This window comes from Coregonus clupeaformis, chromosome 11 (assembly GCF_020615455.1).
Source record: "Coregonus clupeaformis isolate EN_2021a chromosome 11, ASM2061545v1, whole genome shotgun sequence".
NCBI classification, from domain to species: Eukaryota; Metazoa; Chordata; class Actinopteri; order Salmoniformes; family Salmonidae; genus Coregonus; species Coregonus clupeaformis.
In genome coordinates this window covers 46,040,098-46,056,184 of record NC_059202.1, presented here as the reverse complement: position 1 = coordinate 46,056,184, position 16,087 = coordinate 46,040,098, and the positions used below count along the sequence as shown (strand labels likewise).

The 16,087-nt window shown below is 47.3% G+C and overlaps 1 protein-coding gene and 1 pseudogene across 1 annotated transcript in view; one reads left to right on the top strand and one right to left on the bottom strand.

The window, feature by feature from the left end:
- The window catches only part of LOC121576901 (laminin subunit beta-4), a 63,856-nt gene that overhangs the window by 35,438 nt on the left and 12,331 nt on the right, over window positions 1–16,087 (bottom strand). The window lies entirely within an intron of this gene.
- LOC123491980 lies at window positions 1,421–16,003 on the top strand (annotated as a pseudogene).

Genomic DNA, 16,087 nt, shown 5'->3' with positions numbered 1-16,087 from the left:
CCAAAATTACTCAAGCAATAATCTGGAGAGCGGTTGTGGTTGTGTGTGGCTCTGAGTGGGAGTGAGAGATGGGGAAGTGGGGGTTTTGGGACTGGGAAAGGCAGGACAGGATAGGACTGGCACACACACAAGTCTCTGTGGGATGTGCACGTACAACAGTAACGCTTTCCGAGGCGGAGTCAGGTTTCCCCCAATTGTTTCCCTGCAAATAGAGGAGAGGCCGTGAGACGCAGCTCAGCCATTAAAAAGATAAATAAATAGGCTGAGAGCACCACACACTCACTCCCCTCGTCTGATTCTGTAGCATCAGCACACAACACTGAACAAATAAACAACATACCTACCAACTTCTCCGCTTTGTTACACCTTGGGGTAAGTAGTAGGCCTGTGTCTCTACATTCTTCGGGGGTTTTGCATGTTTTCACTGGAGACTAATTACGTATTTTTGACTGCCCTCTAACTGTGTTTATAATCTGAGTTGTTCCTGACACTTTCCATTTCCTGCCACTGGACCAGTGCACAAATAGATCCGGCATTTCTCACCCTGGTGTGTCAGCATACTACTATTGAATTACATGATGTTTGTTGTTTCTGTAATGGCTTAGGGGCACATGTGACTGTTGACACCCAGCGTATAGTAAGGGTAAAGGAGGCCACTCACAGCAAATAGGATTCAGTACTCTATGCCTGGTATCCTACGTCAAGGTCTATCAAAGCATGGGTTTGGGAATGTGTCCATTTGACTATAACATTGTAACCTTCTGTGTGTTTCATTCAGTGTAGCACAATGTTTCAGGGACAGAGTGTTCCATAAATTGTCATTAGCTCTAATGTGCACAGCACATTCTATTCTATCAGGTACTTGTGTTCTCGGTCCTGTTATGGACTATGGAATCCTGGTAAAGCTCAGTTGTCTGTCCAACACAGTGCAGGGCATGGTTGCTATGCTCCTGGCAGGCTGGCATGGCCCAGTTCCAGGCCTGGCTTTTAGTAGAGCCAGCTGGTGCAGACAAGCATATGTTTTACCTTTCCTGTTTAGCAGAGCGTCTTGCTTGCCTCCCTCAAAGACATGACCAGAAGATCAAAGGCAAAGAGGTTGCCTCCTGCCATTAATGATCTATTCAAGCAAGCATTAAGTCCTCTGCTCTCCTGTTCTCCTTACAACTGTTACAGTGTATGGTGGGAGGAGGGGGATCAGAAGGACATTAGGTTCACCCCCCATCACCCCATCTCTCATCTCTCAATGAGTGCTGAGTCACTGCCTCGCTAAGAGCCAGTTGTGACATACACAACTTGGATTAGCGGGTTTGGTCTCCATGACGCTCCCAGCCTCCTAAAATAGGAATACTCAAGACACAGAAATAACCAGCTGCTGCCTCATACAGAGACCAGGGTTGATAAACAACTGAGCGAATCCTGAGAAAGACACACAGAAAGAGATAAAGCAACTGTATCACACCGAAGAGGCTGTCAAAACAGAGACGAAGAGAGTCATAACAGGGAGCCTCTCCTGCACCACAGTAGTGATCAACAGTCATACAAAGAGATTCACAAGAGAGACAGAGAGTCACCACTGGGTGATAGAGACTCACCACTCAGAGCCAGAGAGCCAGGCATGGCCCGGATCACTGCAGAAGGTAAGAGTGAGAGATAAAGCTACCTACTGACCATCCTGTTGTGTTGTGATGATGACAATGGGCGTTGTGTGAATAGCAGGGGTCATTGAATGTCTATGGCTTGGGGCACTCTGAGGGTCAGGATCTACTGGATTGAGCACTTCCTGTGTGTAAGAAAATACTGTGATGAAGCACAGCTAGTTGACAATAGCCAAATGCTGAAAAAGGGGCATTTTCAGAGGAAATGACAATAAGTCAGGATGAGTCGCCAGTTTGATGATGTCATGTGTTTGGATTGTGTGTGATGGCGTATAGAGGCAATGACCTTCCTCATGGACACAAAGTCAACAACTAAATCATGACAACAACTAAATCACTCAGTAAATGACTCAGTTTATTGTCCCCATTTACACTGTTGTTGTTGCGATGAGTCAGCCTACAGGAAGGAGGTCAGAGACTTAGCAGTGTGGTGCCGGGACAACAAATTCTCCCTCAATGTCAAGGAGACCAAGGAGCTCATCGTCGACTATAGGATAAAGAGGGAAGAGCACTCCCCCATCCACATCTACGGGGCTGTTGTGGAGCGGGTCGAGAGCTTTAAGTTCCTTGGCGTCTACATCACTAAGGACTTAACATGGTCCACACACACCCGCACAGTCGTGAAGAGGGCACGGCAGCGTCTGTTCCCCCTCAGGAGGAAGAAAATATTTGGCATGGGCTCTCAGATCCTCAAAAGGTTCTACAGCTGCACCATCGAGAGCATCTTGACCGGCTGCATCACCGCTTGGTATGGCAGTTGCACCTCCCTTGACCGCAAAGCGGTACAAAGGGTGATGCAGACAGCCCAGTACATCACTGGGGCCGAGCTCCCTGCCATCCATATCAGGAGGTGTAAGAAATGGCCAAAGACTCCAGCCAACCAAGTCATAGACTGTTCACTCTGCTACCGTCGGGCAAATGGTACCAGAGCATCGGCTCTCGGACCAACAGGCTCAGAGACAGCTTCTACCTCCAAGCCATAATGATGCTAAACAGCCAGACTGCTAAATAGTCAATTATCTGCACTGACTCCATCTTGCACTGATCCTATGCACACTCACTAGACTTTATATACACACCATATACACACACTACACTGTCACTCCTACACAAATCCCTCACACATTCAAACACTACATACGCACGCATGCACGCACGCACGCACACACACACACACACACACACACTTTTACGCTGATCATTTGCTGATGATACTCTATTTTACTCTTATTATTATATATCCGGATGCCTAGTCAATTTACCCTGCCTTTATGTACATACAGTGCATTCGGAAAGTATTCAGACCCCTTGACTTTTTCCACATTTTGTTAAGTTAGAGCCTTACTCTGAAATGGATTAAATAACAATTTTCCCTCATCAATCTACAGTATTCAGACCCTTTGCTATGAGACTCGAAATTGAGCTGTTTCCATTGATCATCCTTGAGCTGTTTCTACAACTTCATTGGAGTCAACCTGTGGTAAATTCAATTGATTGGACATGATTTGGAAAGAGACACACCTGTTTATATTTGGTCCCACAGTTGACAGTGCATGTCTGAGCAAAAACCAAGCCATGAGGTCTAAGGAATTGTCCGTAGAGCTCCGAGACAGGATTGTGTCGAGGCACAGATCTGGGGAAGGGTACCAAAATATTGTCTGCAGCATTGAAGGTCTCCAAGAACACAGTGGCCTCCATCATTCTTCAATGGAAGAAGTTTGGTACCACCAAGACTCTTCCTAGAGCTGGCCGCCTGGCCAAACTGAGCAATCGGGGAAGAAGGGCCTTGGTCAGGGAGGTGACCAAGAACCCAATGGTCACTCTGACAGAGCTCAAGAGTTCCTCTGTGGAGATGGGATAACCTTCCAGAAGGACAACCATCTCTGCAGCACTCCACCAATCAGGCCTTTATGGTAGAGTGGCCAGACAGAAGCCACTCCTCAGTAAAAGGCACATGACGGCCCGCTTGGAGTTTGCCAAAAGGCACCTAAAGGACTCTCAGACCATGAGAAACAAGATTATCTCTTTGGCCTGAATTCCAAGTGTCACATCTTGAGGAAACCTGGCACCATCCCTACTGTGAAGCATGGTGGTGGCAGCATCATGCTGTGGGGATGTTTTTCAGCGGCAGGGACTGGGAGACTAGCTCAGTTGGTAGAGCATGGCGCTTGCAACGCCAGGGTTGTGGGTTCATTTCCCACGGGGGGCCAGTATGAAAAATGTATGCACTCACTAACTGTAAGTCGCTCTGGATAAGAGCGTCTGCTAAATGACTAAAATGTAAATGTAAAAATTTTGTCAGGAACGAGGGAAAGATGAACGGAGCAAAGTACAGAGATCCTTGACGAAAACCTGTTCCAGAGCGCTCAGGATATCAGACTGGGGTGAAGGTTCACCTTCCAACAGGACAACGACCCTAAGCACACAGCCAAGACAACGCATGAGTGACTTGGGACAAGTCTCTGAATGTCTTTGAGTGGCCCAGCCAGAGCCCGGACTAGAACCCGATCGAACTGGAGAGACCTGAAAATAGCTGTGCAGCGACGCTCCCCATCCAACCTGACAGAGCTTGAGAGGATCTGGAGAGAAGAATGGGAGAAATTCCCCAAATACAGGTGTGCCAAGCTTGTAGCGTCATACCCAAGAAGACTCAAGGCTGTAATCGCTGCCAAAGGTGCGTCAACAAAGTACTGAGTAAAGTGTGTGAATAGTTATGTAAATGTGATATTTCCGTTTTTTATTTGTAATAAATGTGCAAAAACGTCTACAAACCTTTTTTTTGCTTTGTCATTATGGTGTATTGTGTGTAGATTGATAAGGAAAAAAAACAATTTAATCCAATTTAGAATAAGGCTGTAACGTAACAAAATGTGGAATAAGTCAAGGGGTCTGAATACTTTCCGAATGCACTGTATATACCTCAAGTACCTCGTACCTCTGCACATTGATCTGGTACTTGTACTCTGCATCGTTGGGAAAGGTTCGTAAACAAGTATTTCACTGTAAAGTCTACACCAGTTGTATTCAGCGCATGTGATAAATAACATTTGATTTGTTGGGACGACTCGTCGGAAATGCGGCCTTCCTAGAGGCGCTGGCCGAGGAACATGTTCCAAAGCATTGTAGGCCTATTTTAAGGCACTGGGGTTGTTGAATGATCTTAGTTGGCTTGATTTCCATGTCAACATTTAGTGAAAGTGAGTCAACATCGAAGCACTCATTTGATAGGGTGGTGCTTAATGTTCCTTTTCCCTGCTTGTCGTTCTACACAGTATCCGTGACGTCTGACTGGGGAACTGGCCAACTGACCCACTCAGTCACAGATGCTACCCTAACAGTGGCACTAGTATTTATAGTCACATGTGGAGACATGGTCAGTAAAATAAGAACACAGCAAGCATTGTAGACTGGGAGTTGGATAGCAACCAAAGTTGTGTCACTCCAAAATGGCTAAGCTAAGTGAATCAGCAGAATCAGTTGGTTGCAAATGGAAACACGATAATGTAAGGCTTGAGGGCTACACAAATAAACATTTAAAATATACAAGGTCCTGGGAACCAAGAATAAAATAGTCTGCAAATAACTGCATACTAAAACAACAAACACTGTAGGTTGTCTTTGCCTTTTACAGTAGAAATGGACCTCAAGATTGTTAACCCCTCATTTTCTCTGTCCGCTTGGTCTGACTGGGAATATTCTGTGTCATTTAATGTGAATGGAGTTGTTTTTGTGCTACAACACAGAAACAGACCACAGAACTGAAAGACGTGAACGAAACCATGTTTGTTGCACAACTATGACAAGGTGTGAAAGAAGGAGTCAGGCGCAGGAGGTAAAATACCATCCAGACACAGAGGAGAGGCCCAGAGACAACACCCGCATACTCCCGGCCTCATGCATTGTGGCCGGAGTTTAATCCGTCCAGAGTTTAATCCGTTTGCATAAATCAAACGCCACAAGCATAAAATGAAACTGTACAAGGGAAAACATCCACCTTGGATGGAACGGACCGAGTACGGCGGGGCCCCCTCAATGTCCAGAGGAGGTGGAGGAACCTCCCGTACCTCAGACTCCTGGAGCGGACCAGCTACCACCGGCCTGAGGAGAGACACATGAAACGAGGGGTTAATACGGTAATCAGGGGGGAGTAACAACCTGTATGTCACCTCGTTTATTCTCCTCAGGACTTTAAACGGCCCCACAAACAGCGGGCTCAGCTTCCGGCAGGGCAGGCGGAGGGGCAGATTCCGGGTCGAGAGCCAGACCTGATCCCCCGGTACGAACACCGGGGCCTCCCTGCGGTGGCGGTCAGCGTTGGCCTTCTGACGACGTACGGCGCACTGGAGGCGAACGTGGGCAGCGTCGCAAGTCTCCTCCGCGCGCCGAAACCAGTCATCCACTGCGGGATCCTCGGTCTGGTTCTGGTGCCACAGTGCCAGGACCGGTTGGTAACCCAAAACACATTGGAAGGGTGTTAGGTTAGTGGAGGAGTGGCGGAGAGAGTTCTGAGCATATTCTGCCCATGGCAGGAACACTGACCACTCCCCCGGCCGTTCCTGTCAGTAGGTCCGCAGGAACCTACCCACATCTTGATTCACCCTTTCCACCTGCCCATTGCTCTCGGGGTGAAAACCAGAGGTCAGGCTGACCGAGACCCCCAGACGTTCCATGAACTTCTTCCAGACTCTAGATGTGAACTGGGGACCTTGGTTGGACACTATATCCTCTGGTACCCCGTAGTGCCGGAAGAAGTGAGTAAACAGAGCCTCTGCAGTTTGTAGGGCCATGGGGAGACCGGGCAGAGGAAGGAGGCGGCGGGACTTTGAAAAGCGGTCCACAACGACCAGGATAGTGGTGTTACCTTGGGAGAGGGGAAGATCAGGGAGAAAGTCAATATTCAGGTGAGACCATGGTCGTTGTGGAACTGGTAAAGGTTTTAGCTTACCTTACTCTGGGCACACACTGAGCATGAGGAAACATCCTCACATCCTTAGCCAAGGTAGGCCACCAGTACTTCTCGGTCAGGCAGCGCATTGTACGATCGATACCTGGGTGACCAGAGGAGGGTGACGTGTGTGCCCAGTAGATCAGACGATCACGGATAAGCGCAGGCACGTACTGCAGCCCAGCTGGACACTGCGGTGGAGATGGATCTGTGCGTAATGCCTGCGCTATATCTACATCCATCGCCCATACTACCGGCGCCACCATGCATGAGGCCGGGAGTATGCGGGTGTTGTCTCTGGGCCTCTCCTCTGTGTCATACAGCCGAGACAGTGCGTCTGCCTTCACGTTCTTCGTACCCGGAATGTATGAGAGTGTGAAATCAAACCGGGTGAAGAAGAGGGCCCACCTGGCCTGGCAAGGATTCAGCCTCCTCGCTGCCCGAATGTATTCCAGGTTATGGTGGTCTGTCCAGACGAGGAAAGGGTGTTTCACCCCTTCGAGCCAATGTCTCCACACCGTCAAAGCTCGGACAACAGCCAGCAGCTCCCGATCACCAACGCCGTAGTTCTGCTCCGCCAAGCTGAGCTTCTTAGAAAAGAAGGCACAGGGGCGGAGCTTGGGTGGCGTACCCGAGCGTTGGGATAAGACAGTTCCTATCCCTACCTCGGACGCATCCACCTCCACTACGAACGGTAGTGATGGATCGGGGTGGGCCAGCACCGGGGCTGAGGTGAACAGACCCCGCAATCTACTGAATGCCAAATCAGCCTCAGCAGACCAGCGGAGCCGGGATGGCACACCCTTCAACAAGGAGGTAATGGGAGCTGCGACCTTGCCAAACCCTGAATAAACCTTCGATAGTAGTTGTCAAAGCCAAGGAAGCGCTGCACCTCCTTTACCGTGGTTGGAGTCTTCCAATTACGCACGGCTGCAATGCGGTCTCCCTCCATCTCCACACCTGTGGTGGTAATGCGATATCCGAGGAAGGAGATTGACTGCTGGAAAAACTCACACTTCTCTGCCTTGGCATAAAGATAATTTTCCAGCAGTCGGACCAGTACTTTGCGAACCAGGGACACATGCTCAGCGCGCGTAGCGGAATACACCAGGATGTCATCGATGTAGACCACCACACCGCGACTAAGCATGTTCCGAAACACCTCGTTCACAAAGGACTGGAAAACCCATGGAGCATTCATCAAACCGTAGGGCATCACCAGGTATTCATAATGACCCGAGGTTGTGCTGAATGCTGTTTTCCACTCATCCCCTTTCCGAATATGCACCAGGTTGTAGGCACTCCTGAGTTCTAATTTGGTGAAAAAACGGGCCCCATGCATTGACTCAATCACTGAAGGAATGAGGGGAAGAGGATAACTAAATCGTCCCGTCACATTATTCAGTGGTCGATAATCAATGCATGGGCTTAAACCGCCATCTTTCTTCTTCACAAAGAAGAAACTCGAGGAGGCAGGTGAAGTGGAGGGATGTATATACCCCTGGCGCAGGGACTCTGTAACATATATTTCCATAGCCTCCGTTTCAGCCTGCGACAGGGGATACACATGACTCCTGGGAGGTACAGCGTCTACCCGAAGGTTTATCGCGCAATCCCCCTCCCGATGAGGTGGTAATTTAGTCGCTTGCGTCTTGGAAAACCGCGAGAGCCAGATCATGGTATTCGGGGGAATGCGCACCACCGTGGTTGCACCAACGGAAACACCTAGACACCTACCTGGACACTCACGCGACCACCCTGTAAGAACCCTCTGCGGCCATGAGAAATTGGGGTTGTGAAGGGCTAACCACGGGATACCCAAGACTACAGGGTAAGCAGGAGACTCAATGATCATAAAGGTGATCTGCTCAACATGTGTCTCCTGCGTAATCATGGTGACTGGTACAGTAACTTCCTTAACCAACCCGGACCCTTAATGGTCGACTACCTAGTGCTCTGATGGGGAGTGGAATGGTTAGGGGAACCAATTAAATGCCTTGACGGTGTGCAAATGCCCTGTCCATAAAATTCCCAGCTGCGCCTGAATCGACTAGCGCCTTACACTGGGAACCGACCAAGTGATCTGGAAAGGAGATAGATAAAGTACAGTGCGCCGCAAAAGGCTCTGAACACGTTTGGGTGTTCGTTACCTGGGGTGATGCGTGAGTACCCTGCCTACCGCCTCCAGCCCCAAAAGAACGTTGACTGCGACATGAGGTGGATTGTCCCTTCGTGCCACCAGAGTGGCACTGTCGCTGTCCTCCTGTGCTCTCTCGACCGGCGGCTCCCCCCAGCTCCATCTGCTCGGGGTCAGTGTCGTCCGGAGTGGAAACGGGCAGACCCCTACCAGGATGTCCTCTGGCTGCTAGCAGATTGTCCAGCCGGATGGCCATGTCCACCAGTTGGGAGAACGATAGCATGGCATCCCTGCAGGCTAGCTCCCGTCGGACGTCCTCCCTTAGGTGGCACTGGAAATGGTCTGTCAGGACCCGCTCGTTCCACCCGGACCCCGCTGCCAGCGTCCGGAACTCCAGCGCGTTGTCCTGAGCGGTCCTCGTCCCCTGCCTTAGATGAACCAGTCGTTCGCCCGCCTCTCGACCCTCAGGCGGGTGATCAAAAACGGCACTAAAGAGGCGAGTGAACTCCCCGTTGTTCTTCAGCGTGGTACCTCCCTCATTCCATACCACGTTGGCCCACTCCAGGGCTCTCCCACAAAGGCAGGAAACGAGGACGGACACCTTCTCCTGCTCCCAGGGCTCCGGTCTGATGCTGGAGAAATACAACTCCAGTTGGAGTAGGAATCCCTTACAGCGCGCTGCAGTCCCGTCAAACGCCGGTGGCCGGGATATCTGGATCCTTCCAGGGGCTGGGGTGTAGGCGGCTGGATCCGGTTGACCAGCTGGTCTCGATAGATCGGATCCTCTCCTCTCCAGGCGTTCTACCACCTGAAGAACCCGATCCATCGCTTCCCCCAAGCTGGCCAACATCGAGGAATGCTCCTGGACCCTTGCCACAACTCCAGGCATGCGGTCTTCTCGTGCTGACTCCATATCAGATCAGGTGAGTGATTCTGTGACGAGGTGTGAAAGAAGGAGTCAGGCGCAGGAGGTAAAATACCGAAGTCCAGAGTTTAATCTGTTTGCATAAATCAAACGCCCCAAGCGTCAAACGAAACTGTACAAGGGAAAACATCCACCTTGGCAATAACACAGTGAAATGTAGCTCAACCGAGCTACACGCTCTCACAACAAAACAATCACTCACAAAGACAAGGGGAACAGAGGGAACACTTATACACATACTAATTAGGGGAATGAGCACCAGGTATGTGTGATTGACAAGACATGACAAGTGGAGTGATGAGAATGGTATCGGCAGTAGCAAGTACTCCGGTGACGACGAACGCCGAAGCCTGCTCGAACTAGGAAGGGGGCAGCTTTGGCGGAAGTCGTGACAACAGTGGTTTTGTGAAACTGCCAGGCAGAAACAAATATCACAGTTACCAGATCTACCCTGAAACAAGCCTATGGGCAATTCTGTAGAACAAGAAAGGAATCATTTCTAAACCTTTTTTGTGAGGAGGGGGGAGGCAGTCACCTAATATGGTCCACCTAATATGGTCATAATCAGCCATGAGCTCATGCTATCCCATGAACTGTGACATATCCTACTACAGTATGTATCACACACTTCTTTTCACACGCTTTTATGCATACTCAACACATTATCAAGGCCATTTTGTCTGTATCACAGTCAAAAAATGCTTTAGAAACAAAATGTATAGAGTTACTGAGACAGATAATTGGAGACAGAGAGGCTGGGTGGGTGAACGATTTTCCTTTTCATGCTCAATGACTGACCTCTGATCCAGAAGGTCAAAGGTGACTCTGTCTCTGTAACATGACCTTTTTGGTGAATAGTTTTGTTTACTGTAACATGATTATGACGCAGCAAATGAAGGCACATAGAAACAGGAGACAAGGACACTCAAGGACATGTTAACTGCAGTGATTTAAGCTGAGGTGTTACGAAACACACGTGTCCCCATTACACCATGCTCTCAGATTCAGCCTGTTGTGTGTGAGTCTCCTGCTTACCCTGTAGTTATTTACTGCCTCTGCTAAGATAATGTTTTATTTTCCGTAACAGCAGTAGTACTTCATCATAGATAATATAATAATCATACCAACAGCCTTCATTTATAAGTCATTTATAAGTCACTTTATAACTCAATTCTAAAGGACAATGTCACAACTGTGTGTTTGAAACCTAAAAAAATACCAGTATATTTCACGAATATAGTATACTTCAATCCTGCATAGTAAAAGCATATATGTGATAGTCAGAGTACGTGTGTGTTCCTTTGTTTCAGTAGAGATGCCGCGTCAGTTCCCTAAGATCTCGCTGAGCGAGGTGGATGAGTCGGTGCGTCTTCTGGCAGAGAAGGTGTACGCCTCGGCATTGAAGGAGGAGGACACCAAGGATGCCCTGTCCATGTACACTGTGCCTGAGGACTGCCCCATCGGCCTGCACCAGGACCGGGAGATGGAGATGCTCAAGGAGATCGCCGAGCAGTACTCTGAGGAAAGCGTCAAGAGGTCAGAGGGCACAGATAAACTAATGGGTCTAATAGGTCAGGGACACTGGGAGTCAATTTCAAAGTATTTCAGTTCATGTCAAGTCACTGAAATGAACTGATCTTCAAATGTAGACATTTTCAGTGAGGATTATTTTCCCCAAGTGACTTGAATGACATTGAGTTAAAAAGGAGACTAGGGTCCGGAATGTCCACTTATCCACTTGTATGATGTTGGTCTCTCCAGGAAGAAGAGTTTTAAGGTTAAGCGTTACCAGTCGGTATCTCAGCAGGTCCCCAGTTCCTTCAACATCAATCCAGAGTGGGCTATGTCTGTAGTCACCCCTCTGCTTTCCCCTGGCGCCCCTGTCTGCCCTAGTATCCCAGAGAACTCCCCAGAGTTCCAGAGGGTCACCATCAGCGGAGATTATTGTGCAGGGGTAAGCGACATCATACAATAATATGATACTTGTATAATCTAATTTAATCACATCACAAATCATGTCATATACTTCATGCAATGATCCCCCAAACAATTATACCAAGGCAAGAGCTAGCTTGGAAACAATACTTCTAGGAGTTGCCATTTCTAATGACAGTGTATTGCCTATAATGGCCTGTCAACACACTTCATTCCCAGATCACAGTGGAGGACTATGAGCAGGCAGCCAAGACCCTGATGAAGGCCCTGTTCATCAGAGAGAAGTACTCCAGGCTGGCCTACCACCGCTTCCACAGGACCACCGCCCAGTTTCTCCGCAGCGCTGAGAACCAGAAGTGGAACGTGGAGGACGAGATCTTGCCAGGTAGAGAATCACATTGTACACATCCAGCATCAACCACATACCAGCTACCTGCTCATCAATGTGATAGATACAGTATAAGACTTTGGGGCAAAGAGCCCTAGAAACAGCTTTGCCTTGATTATTTCTGAAAAGGACTCATAGGAAAAGTAACTCCAATTCGAGACACTCATCCTCTTCTTCTGTCGTTTCCTCTCACTCTCTCCACTCTTCCCTCTGTCCACTTATTTAATCCTGTCCTCTGCAGACATGTGCCCCTGCCCTCGAGAGGGGGAGGACCCGTACACTACGGAGGGCATACCTGACGACCTGAACTACCTGCTGCAGATGAAGGACGGCATCGTGTACGTGTACGACGATGCAGAGGCCCTGAAGCAGCAGCAGCCCCACAGCCTGCCCTACCCCGACTTGGAGACCTTCGCGATAGACCTCAGCCATGTCCTCGCCATGATCGCAGACGGGCCCACGTGAGCACCCCACCACCAATATCACCACCTCCCACTGTTGCCCTATTCCCAATGACCCCTCTATTACAGTGTTTCTAATGTCATCTCATTCTTCTTCCAGGAAAACCTACTGCCACAGACGACTGAACTTTGTGGCCTCCAAGTTTTATCTGCATGAGATGTTGAATGAGATGGCTGAGTTGAAGGAGCTGAAAGGTGTACCTCACAGAGACTTCTATAACGTCAGGAAGGTTGGTGATGTACACTACCATTCAAAAGCTTGGGGTCACTTATACATTTCCTTGTCAATTAAAATATAAAATTGATCAGAAAAACAGTGTAGACATTGTTAATGTTGTAAATGGCTATTGTAGCTGGAAATGGCTGATTTTTTATGGAATATCTACATAGGCGTACGGAGGCCCATTATCAGCAACCATCAGTCCTGTGTTCCAATGGCACGTTGTGTTTACTAATCCAAGTTTATCATTTTAAAAAGCTAATTGATCATTAGAAAACCCTTTTGCAATTATGCTAGCACAGCTGAAAACTGTTGTGCTGATTAAAGAAGCAATAGAACTGGCCTTCCTGAGACTAGTTGAGTATCTGGAGCATCAACAATTGTGGGTTTGATTACAGAATCAAAATAGCCAGAAACAAAGAACCTTCTTCTGTAACTCGTCAGTCTATTTTTGTTCTGAGGAATTAAGGCTATTCCATGCAAGAAATTGCCAAGAAACTGAAGATCTCGTACAATGCTGTGTACTACTCCCTTCACAGAACAGCGCAAACTAGCTCTAACAAGAATAGAAAGAGGAGTGGGAGGCCCCGGTGCACAACTAAGCAAGAGGACAAATACATTAGTGTCTAGTTTGAGAAACAGACGCCTCACAGGTCCTCAACTGGCAGCTTCATTAAATAGTACCGGCAAAACACCAGTTTCAACGTCAACAGTGACGAGGCGACTCCGGGATGCTGACCTTCTAGGCAGAGTTGCAAAGAAAAAGCCATATCTCAGACTGGCCAATAAAAAGAAAAGATTAAGATGGTCAAAGAACACAGACACTGGAAAAAAGTGTTATGGACAGACGAATTGAAGTTTGAGGTGTTCGGATCACAAAGAATAACATTTGTGAGACGCAGACCAAATGAAAAGATGTTGGAGGAATGCTTGATGCCATCTGTCAAGCATGGTGGAGGCAATGTGATGGTCTGGGGGTGCTTTGGTGGTGGTAAAGTGGGATATTGGTACAGGGTAAAAGGGATCTTGAAGGAAGGCTATCACTCCATTTTGTTTGCAACGCCATGCCATACCCTGTGGACGGCGCTTGATTGGAACCAATTTCCTCCTACAACAGGACAATGACCCAAAGCACAGCTCCAAACTATGCAATAACTATTTAGGGAAGAAGCAGTCAGCTGGTATTCTGTCTATAATGGAGTGGCCAGCACAGTCACCGGATCTCAGCCTTATTGAGCTGTTGTGGGAGCAGCTTGACCGTATCGTACGTAAGAAGTGCCAATCAAGGCAATCCAACTTGTGGGAGGTGCTTCAGGAAGCATGGGGTGAAATCTCTTCATATTACCTCAACAAATTGACAACTAGAATGCCAAAGGTCTGCAAGGATGTAATTGTGGCAAATTGAGAAAATCATTATTTCTAATCTTGTCAATTAATACATTTCCTATTCATTTTGCTATATTTCCTATTCAAACTAATTTCATGTATGTTTTCATGTAAAACAAGGACATTTCTAAGTGACACCAAACTTTTGAACGGTAGTGTATAGAGTATAAGATGTAATGCAAATAAAAGGGTTGAAACTCCCATGATTAGATGGTCATACATTACATCTCACTGACTCAAGCTGTGCTTTAGAACAAGCTGACAAAATATGTCTGTCTTATGCCTCCTCATAAATACAGGTAGACACTCACATCCACGCAGCTGCTTGCATGAACCAGAAGCACCTGCTGAAGTTCAGACCACCTACAGACCACCTACAAGACCGAGGCAGACCGCGTGGTGCTGGAGAAGGGGGGCCAGATGATCACCTTGAAACAGGTGTTTGACACCCTGGCCATGGACCCCTATGACCTCACTGTGGACTCCCTGGACGTACACGCTGTAAGAATGTTCCAGAAACACGTGCTCCAATGCTTGAAATAATATCACGTTTTTTAACACATTTAATAACCTATTTGGCATACCGATTAAACTGTTCATAAGCAGTTCATAACACATTTATAATGCATATATGAATATTCAGAAGTATGTCTTTAAACAATTGCAGTTTGGCAGTAGGTTCCATGTAACTTGTGTTTGAGGATCACAATGATAGTGGTGCTAAACTGCCATTGTTGACAAAAGCATGTAATAAATTATAAATGTTTACTCTATTAGGGAAGGCAAACATTCCACCGCTTTGATAAGTTCAACTCCAAGTACAACCCTGTGGGAGCAAGCGAACTCAGAGAGATTTACCTGAAAACAGACAACTACATCAAAGGGGAATACTTTGCACGCATCATCAAGGTATAGGATCAACTTATGCTCAATATCAACTCCACTATCATGGGCATCTCTAACGTACTGTAATTATTTTCCTCTTCCTCTATAACAGGAAGTGGCTCATGAGCTGGAGGAGAGTAAGTACCAGCACGCAGAGCCCCGTATGTCCATCTACGGCCGCTCCCCTGATGAGTGGGAGAGCCTGGCCTCATGGTTCGTCCAGCACAAGGTTCACTCCCCCAACATGCGATGGATCATCCAGGTGCCCAGGATCTAGTAAGTGCCACAGGGAGAAGGGAAGATAAGGGAATGCTGCTCTCAATGCTGATCTCTAGGGTGGTGGTACTATAATTCTTCAACCATAATGGTCTTTGTAAGACTTCACTAGTTGTAAGTGGCAATGGAGATGTGTAAAATAGGACATCTTACATTGTAAACCAAGGTGATGGTCCCTTTACTGGTTGTTATTTAACTTGGAACCAATTGATTCCAAGCTCTTGTTTGCAAATACCAATGGTGGGCCGACACTCTTAGAAAAAAAGGGTTCTACCTGGAACCAAAAAGGGTGCTCCTATGGGGACAGCCGAAGAACCATTTTGGAACAATTTTTTCTAAGAGTGTTTTAGTCACACAAAAGATAGTAGGAATGGTGCTGCAACTTGAAAAAAGAAAGGCAGTTGTCAGCATTATTATTGATCAACAAATAATTTAATTTAATCCATCATTAGTCTTACAATGATCAAGCAAATTACATCTGTCTATCTAAAGATATGTTTCAGAAATGTAACATTTTGTCTTGCAGTGACATTTTCAAGTCGAAGAAGATAATACAGAACTTCGCCAAACTGTTGGAGAATATTTTCCTCCCACTGTTCGAGGCCACAGTCAATCCACAAAAGAACAAGGAGATACACATTTTCTTGAAATACGTGAGTATTTACAACACACAGCAGGGTAGCTCAACTTTATCAGACTGATTTTCCATGTCAGAAATAGGGAAATAACTATATACAGTGCATTCGGAAAGTATTCAGACCCCTTGACTTTTTCCACATTTTGTTACATTACAGCCTTATTCTAAAACGGATTCAAAAAAAATGTTGCCCTCATCAATCTACACACAATACCCCATAAAGACAAAGCAAAAACA